The 8,656-nt window shown below is 27.4% G+C and overlaps 1 long non-coding RNA gene across 1 annotated transcript; it reads right to left on the reverse strand.

The window, feature by feature from the left end:
- Positions 1–4,622: 4,622 nt before the first annotated feature.
- On the reverse strand, positions 4,623–7,402 carry LOC111201875. The gene is made up of 2 exons (XR_002654820.2): positions 5,086–7,402; positions 4,623–4,978 (listed from the first exon to the last, which is right to left on the reverse strand). It is a non-coding gene; the product is annotated as an uncharacterized LOC111201875 (long non-coding RNA).
- Positions 7,403–8,656: the final 1,254 nt, after the last annotated feature.

Here is an 8,656-nt window from a genome sequence, read left to right on the forward strand (position 1 = left end):
ATATACAAAACATAAACTATGAATCATTAAAATATAAAAATAGGAAAAGCATATTATACTTCGATTAGGTTAAAAAAGGTTTGGTTTAAATTCGATTAGGTTAACATTATATCGGTTTAAATTCGGTTAGGTTATATTTTATGTGTGGACTTCTTTGTAAGTCTACAACGATTTTTTTTCTTTCCCTTTATTATTTACAAAAATTAATAAATGATTTCCTAAATTTGTTTATTTATTTTTAATAGTTATAATATATGATTTAACATTCTTATTCATAAGTATGTAAATTTAATTTAAAATTAAAGATTTTTTGTAAAAACCAATAAAATAGACTAAAAATGACGTCTCCAGCTAAATAGACTTTATTGTAGGTCTACGAAACCCTAAACCAAAAATCTCAAACCCTAAATGTTTTGCTTGATAATCAAAAAGTCTCAATTATACAAAATATAAACTACTAAACATTAATATGCAGATTTAAGTTAATAAAACAAAAAAAAAATCTAAAATCTAACCCTACGAAATCAACCACTAAAAGACATAACATGTTAGAATCTTTTGTTTCTAAACTATGAACATTGTTTAACACATGATGACTAAATTAGTATATGTTCTTCAAATTTGTTCAATTATATGAAATTTTAATTTATATACTTCATAGTATCCATTATATTGATGATTAGTTAAAAATAATTATTTTTATACATTTTCAAAATTAAATTACTAGATCAAATTAGAGTGTAGACTTCTTTTATTACGTGTAGACTTCCGAATGATAGAAACGTAAAATACATTTTTGTTTTTTTGTTTGGTCATAAGGGTTAAATAGTATTTTCACTACCCCTTTAAGTTGGTTTTGCATTTGACTGAAAGTGGAGTACACTTTTAGGTTTGACTTGAATATTTGAGTTGGTTTTAGCAAATGTCCCTTCTAAGAATTATCCTAGTGATGATAATTTTTACATTCAAATTTTGTGATCCACAGTTAAATTTTTTTAAATTTTTGATCCATGGTTTAAAAAATTTTGTTATGAAAAAATACAAATGATTACAAAATCATATAACTAAAAAGTCTAATTTAATTAATTATAATATTAAAAGATATATATATATATATATATATATATATCGTTTTAAATTAAACTATATACCATATAAAATACATAAATATTTTAATTTTGAAATTTATTTTGAACAATTTTTTTGGAAAATTACTAAAAATACCACGTTCATAATATCAGTTTTCATGTTTACCTTAACCACTTTTACCATCACTTTTAAAGTGGGAAAATAAATTTATAACCGTAGGGTTAACTAATCTAGATTTAGAGTTTTGAGTTGAGGGGTGGGGTAAGATTTTACCAATGTGGAGTTTAGGGTTCTAATAAATATATAATTAGATACTTAGAAAACTTTCAATTTTTAAACATAGTTTCAAAAATAATTTCTGAATTTCAAAAATAAAAATTGAAAAAATAATTATAAAAAGTTAAAATTTAAAAAATTATATTTCGAAAACATAAAGATTTTTTTAAAAATGTTTTTGTATATTTAAATAATTATTTATTATATATATATAGTAAGAGTATAGGAGTCCTCTTTGCCTCTTAATGAAGAAAATATTTTTGAAAATGTCTTTTTAATGATAGTAAACATAAATAATGGTAACAACAAAGTGATAAACATGAAAAATCCCCAATTTTTTTGATAGAAACTTTGAACAAACATTGACAACTTAATTTTTTTTTTTAATTATATATTGCTAAAACTATTAGTCACACAATGAAAATTTTGTTATCAGTAATTTTAAATTTTATAGCATATACTATGTATGTGAATATCATTTTAATTTAATTATATATCCTATCAAATAGAAAAAAAATATTGTTTTGATTGATAAAATTGATTTATATGTTCGCACCAATTTAATTATATAAGTAATAGTTACTGATTTTTAATTATTCAATATATATTTATTATTTCATAATATGTAAAACACATAATACATAAATAATTTTATATATAATGTTCATTCCGCGCAAGTCGCAAGTCTTAGCCTAGTTATTTTATTAAAAGTAATCAAATATGAAGAGAGAATACATCTCGTATAAATCCGTCAATTCATACATCAACAGAATGTCGCGGTCCCGATCAATACATAAACACGTATCATGTGCTAAAACATACATCACCACATAATATATTCAAATTTTATACAAGAACAATGATATTTAGGTTTTTTCATACATCGACCGCCTCTCTGTTAGTCAAATGGTAACAGATAGAGCTGGGAATTTGGATCATTACCCGCGGGTCCCGCCCCGTTTGACCCGCCGCGGGGCGGGTGCGGGTCGATCGATTTACAAATTTCAGCATGCGGGTGCGGGTGCGGGTTGAGTCAATTTTTAGCGGGGCGGGTGCGGATCAACGAAATTTGAGTCGCGGGTACCCGCCGACCCGCAAAATAAAAAAAAAATTATTTTTTTTTTAATTTTTTTAAAAATAAATAAAAATAAAAATAAAAATATGTAAAAAATATATAAATTAATGAAATTATATAATTTAAATTATAAATGTATAATTTTTATTATAAAAAGTAATTAATTGATAATAAAAATAATTATTTATTAAATTTAATATTATCTGCGGGCCACGCGGGTTACCCGCAATCTTAACGGGTGCGGGTTTACGATTTTTCTTTCGCGGGTTATGCAGGTCGGAATTTTGAGTTTAAAAAATAGAGTCGATCCGCGGGTTGGCGGGTCATGCGGGGCGGGTTGACCCGCGAACCCAACCCTAGTAACGGATGCTGATGTGGCTTTAACGGATGCTGACGTGGCTTTTGGGTGGAATTGAACCCGAGTTCCAAAGATAATGAATCAAACACTGAACCGTTGTGTCAAACCAGATTATAGGTTATCTTATCTATTGTGTCTTATTTATATCTAATGTGTTATCTTCGTATATTTCTAATTATCTAAAGTTAGTCCTACAAAAGTACAAATATATAAATTCTAAGTAATTGTGTTTAATTACCTTAATTATTGTTATTGTGTTCTTAAAAAAATCAAAACTTCAAAATAAAAATTTTAAAAATCAAAAAGCATTTTCGAAATTTAAAAAGAAAATATGAAAATATATTTTTTGAAAAATTGAAAAAAAAATTCAAAACATTATTATAAAAGGTTTGAATTTGAAAAAATATATTCAAAAATACTTTTTAGTTTTAATTTATATTTTTTTATTTATTTAAATAATTTAAATATAAATAAATATAGTTCTATATTTAAATAAATAATAAAAATAAAAATATTTTTAAAATAGTTTTGAATTATCTGTTTTCAAATTCAAATTTTTTATAATAATTTTTTAGAAATTTTTGTTCAATTGTTTTTCATATTTTCTTTTAAAATTTTGAAAATACTTTTTCTTTTTTTTAAAAAAAAATTTAATTTTTTTTAGAACACAATAACAATAATTTAGGTAAATAAACATATTTTCAGAGAATTTATATATATATATATATAGATATATATATATATATATATATTGTGGAACTAATTCTAGATTATTAGAAATATATGAACAAAATATATTAGATATAAGTATGACACACTAGATAATACGATCAATAACTTGTTGTGGCACAATGCTGAACGCATGATTCATTAAGGATTGAACTCAGGTTCGGTGCCCCCAACGACAGATTAAATTATTTGTTTTAATTTTTTTATTTATTAAATAAAATGTTATAATCATGTCAGCATCCGTTAAAGCCATGTCATGTCAGCATCCGTTACCATTTATTTAACGGAGACACGGTTAATATATGAGTAAACCTAAATATCTTTGTCCATGTATGAAATTTGAATATATTTTATGTTGATGTATGTTTTAGCACATAATTCGTGTTTATGTACTAATCGGGACCGCAGTCTTCTGTTAATGTATGAATCGGCCGATTTCGCATGAATCAAACATTTTAGAACATTGTTAGATTCTCATATTCCAGGTGTACTTTTGTCATTGGCTTAGTCTTTTTATTCTTAATGAAATATATTAATTACATCACAATATTGTTTATAGATATATCATAGAAGGGGCTCTCATCGTTGGGGTTGCCCTAACAATCCATCACAACTTACATATATTATTTAATTATGTCAATGTCATTGAGCTAGTAGTTAATCAGTAACTCAATGATTTAAGTTTATATAGTTTAGGACTACGGCATTAGTAGTTAATCAGTAACAAAATTACGTTTTGCGACTGATTTGCGACCGAAACACGTAGTTACAAATCACTGTGTCGCAAAAATCAACCGTCGTAAATCCGTCGCAAAATGGTCCGCAACCGCCCGCAACCGCAAACGCTAGCTGGAGCCAGCTTTTGAATTTATGAGATTCGGAGCGGTTTGAGGCGGTTTAAAGCGATTTGAGTGATTGTTGCAAACCGCCGACAACCGCTACCAACCGCAAAAGCTGCGTTTGAGGGTGGTAGCGGGAAAACCAGTCGCCCCCTAACTTGCTACTGCTCTTGCGACTCGAGAAACCGTAGTTGCTTTTCGGTCATAATATTGCAGTCGCTAAATAGTAGCAAGAAACAAAAAAAAAACAAAAATATAAAAAACCAAATTAATTTTATTAATTATTTATAATATACAAAGAAATACATATACAAAAATATATATTGTATTTCCCGTGCACCACGCCACCACCGGAGACGGTGACATAATCATCGTCACTCCACAGGAAGCGGTGACGGAATGACCGCCACACAACACATCCACCACCGTGAAGCTAGTCCCGTCCATTGCATCCTCTGGGCCCGTCAAGCTCGTCCCCGTCCATCGCATCCTACGGTTCCGCCTATTGCATCCACCCCCGCCTTCTTCTTCTTCTTCTTTCTCGGCTTCCAAATTTGCGTCCTCTTCTTCTTGCTTTGATTAGCTGTGAAGCTTGTGTCAGGATGATTATACCTGTAGAAGTTTCAAGCTCAGATTTAACAAGTGAAAAACTTAAGACATAACAAAAATTAGAGATGTTGGTGTGCTGAGATGGATAAGATATCGCTTTCACTACGAACCTTTGACGAGCCTGAACTGTGAAGGAGCGGAGAAGAGACATGACAACGGAGGAGAAGATAGAAGACTGAACGGCGAGGAGGAGAGATGAGTCTGGAAGATGGCAAATATTTACGGCGGAGGAGGAGAAAGGTGATAGATGTCAGAGGACGAGAGAGTAGTCTGGATGGCGGAGGAGCAGAGAGTGGACTCAGCGAAAGCGGAGAAGAAGAAGAGAGAAAGAGGGTTACAGAGAAAGTCAATAAAATAAAAAATAAAATATTAAATGGTACAACATTGTATCCATTAGATCAGGTTATATTAACGGTTTAGATTAAAAAGATGTTATCCTCACCCTCGTTGTATTGACCAATAAGAGTCCATTCTTTGTGTTACCGAGGATCGATAGATCTTTTTTACTTTTTTTTTTTCTGACAAATTTTCTTGTTGAAAGCAAATCGTTACTTTTATATTATGGATTTAAAATATTTGTAAATAGAAATAGTTGTTAAATTTGGAAATATGGCTTTGGGTTTTGAGTGTTAAAGATTTTTATATTTTATTTATATCATATAAAATATCTATAGTTACAAAAGTATAACATAAAAAAAAAAATTAATGATTTTTTTACCAAAAACAATTTAATGATTTTGTTTATAATTCAAGATTAACTAATTGAAAGTATATGTTTTGGATTTGAGAATATATGATGTTTGTGTTTAGAATTTGTTTGAATGTATTTTTAGAGTATGGAGTTTGAATTGAAGATTTAAGATAAAAAGATTAAAATTTGAGTTTATAATTATAGTAATTATAATTTAGTAACTAAGAGTTTAGTTTTGAAGAGTTATTATGTTTTAGGGAAATAAGGAGTGTGTTTGGATTCATGGTATGAGTTTAGGTTAAAGATTTGTATATATATATAATGTAGTTATATTTTGGTTGTATGATTTATGATTTAGAGTTTATATGATTATGATATAGGTTAAAGATTTGTATATATGATTTATTGAAATAAGGAGTGTGTTTATGATCTACGATACAAACCTTCTCATCCTATAACAACAAAGGGAATGTGTAAAAGAACAACATTTCACAACAGCAATATAGTATATACTAGGTTTATATCCAATTATTATATTTTGATATCATTTTTAAAACAAATATTTCGTCTGAAGTTTAATTTGATTATAAGATTGAAAATATAATATTTTATAGTTTATCTATAGGTTTGAATTTGGGGTTTGGGGTATAAATGTTAAAATTAGAATTTAGGGTATAGAGTAAGTAGTCACAAAACAGTCATTAATTAGCGACTGTTTTACAACTACAAACAACAAGTTGTCACAAAACAGTCGCTAGTTATAATTTAGTGATTGTTTTGCGACTGCTTGCTCTGTACCTATTATAATTTACTAACCAGGTTGTTATATTTTTAATAACTCTTTTTATACATTTTAATAGTCTAATATAACATTTTAACAAAATTAAATTTATTAACCAAATTGTTTTATTTTTAACATTTTCTTGACTATAAGGTTTTAATCTCAAACCACAATCTCTAAAATTTAAATCTCATACCATAATCCCTAACTAAAATAGAAACCAAATATATTCATCACAAAGTTTAATATTTGTAAAAAGGGTTTAGGCTAGACATCACATTTTTGACCATTGAAGGTTTAAAAGCATATTATGGTTTAGGGAATTAGATTTAGGGTAAATAATGAAAAGGCGACTAATTAACGACTGTCTGGTAAAAATTTGGTATCCCAACAACAAAACTTTAATCACGTGTTTTGTACTAGTTTTTACCGACTGATATATGAACATGAATATCAGTCCCAATATAGTCGCACATATTGTGATTGATTTGCGACTGATTCGTACCGACAACATTGTTGTCACAAATCAGTCGTTAAGTAACGACTCATTTGCGACTGAAATAGTCAATCGTTAATATGTGACTGACGAACGACTGTTTCTTTGTGGTCGCAATTTAGTCGCAAAACAGTCGGACGTAAGTCGTAAAATTTAGTGACTACGTAATCAGTTGCAGCCTGCAGTCGGAAATGACATGTTTTCTTGTAGTATAATTAAAAAGAAACTCTGCTTAGGTATCACTTAATTAAGATGTTAATTTATCATATGTGGCAGCTTAAGAATCAATTGAAAAATGTTGGTCCAAATCCAATTGCTAAAAAATATTATATTAACCCAAAATATAAGAAGTTTTTTTCCTTAAATAAAAGCTACGGAATTACCTATTATGATTAACAAATATATATGACAATTAATGACTATGAATAATAAAAATTTGATAACAATTTTTGCATCCTTCTTCATTTTTGTTTAATTTTATATTATTAAAAAAATTAAAAAATCACATTAACCATATAATAAAATTAGATTTTTTCTTATATGTTATATTTTGATTTTTTTTAAAGTGACTTTAGATTACAAAAATGAGAAAACCTTATATGTTATATTTTAATTTTTTCAATATGACTTTAAATTATAAAAATGAAGAAATCTTATATGTTATATTTTTCTTATATGTTAGATTTTTTCTTATATGTTATATTTTGAATTTTTTTTTAAATGACTTTAAATTACAAAAATGTAAGTTTTCCTTAAGCATACGACTAACATCATTAAAATGACATGTATCAATTCGATGGTTGATCTGAAACCTTTCAAAACCATATGTAAGATAAATGTCAAAATAATTCAACTGTGAAAACAGTACTGTTTACTCTTTTAAAGAATGTGTTTGGTGGAAGAAAATATGGTTTTTGTGTCATAATTTGTTTAATGTCCAATCCGAGAAACCCATGATATATTAATTATAGTTTAGTTCCACAATTTTTAATAAAAATTGATCCAGTCCATCGGAATGAAATTATATAATAACAACAAAAAAATATTGTATATGTATAAATAAAATGATCAAATATATCAAAAAAACTTGTCGATAATATATACAAATAAGAGAAATACCCTATGATAGCACTAAAAAGATTTTTGTCACCAATATAGACTCTAAAGATCAAAATGACCAAAATATTTTATTAAAGAGGTAAATAAACACTTATACCCTTATGGTTAACTAATCCAAACCTTAGAGTTTATAGTTAAAGGGTGGAGACTTGAGATTAAGTTTTAAAATTTATAAAATAGAAAATAAATATTAAAATTTTGAAAATAAAAATTTGAAAAATAGTTTCAAAAAGTATTTCGAATTACAAAAATAAAATTTGAAAATAAAATAAAATTTATAAAAAAGTTTGATTAGTGGAGGTAAAGAAGATAATTGTCTACAAGAAACATGGTTTAAAAGGTGCTATCATGTTGAAAGGAAAAAATAATATGGGAGTTTTTTTTTAAATCTTCTATGGAAATATATACAAGTACAATTAGATGAAAGACTATGACTTTGTGCTAAAAATTACAAATATTGATAAAGTGACGGCATAATTAGAGTAAAAAGATGATTATAAAAGTTTAGTTAATCTGGTTGGGTTTAAACAATGTTGAAACGAGGTGGACTTTGCAGTTTGCACAAAGGCATTAAAGGAATTCTAGGTCGCGAGA

This window comes from Brassica napus, chromosome C4 (assembly GCF_020379485.1).
Source record: "Brassica napus cultivar Da-Ae chromosome C4, Da-Ae, whole genome shotgun sequence".
In the NCBI taxonomy this organism is placed as follows: Eukaryota; Viridiplantae; Streptophyta; class Magnoliopsida; order Brassicales; family Brassicaceae; genus Brassica; species Brassica napus.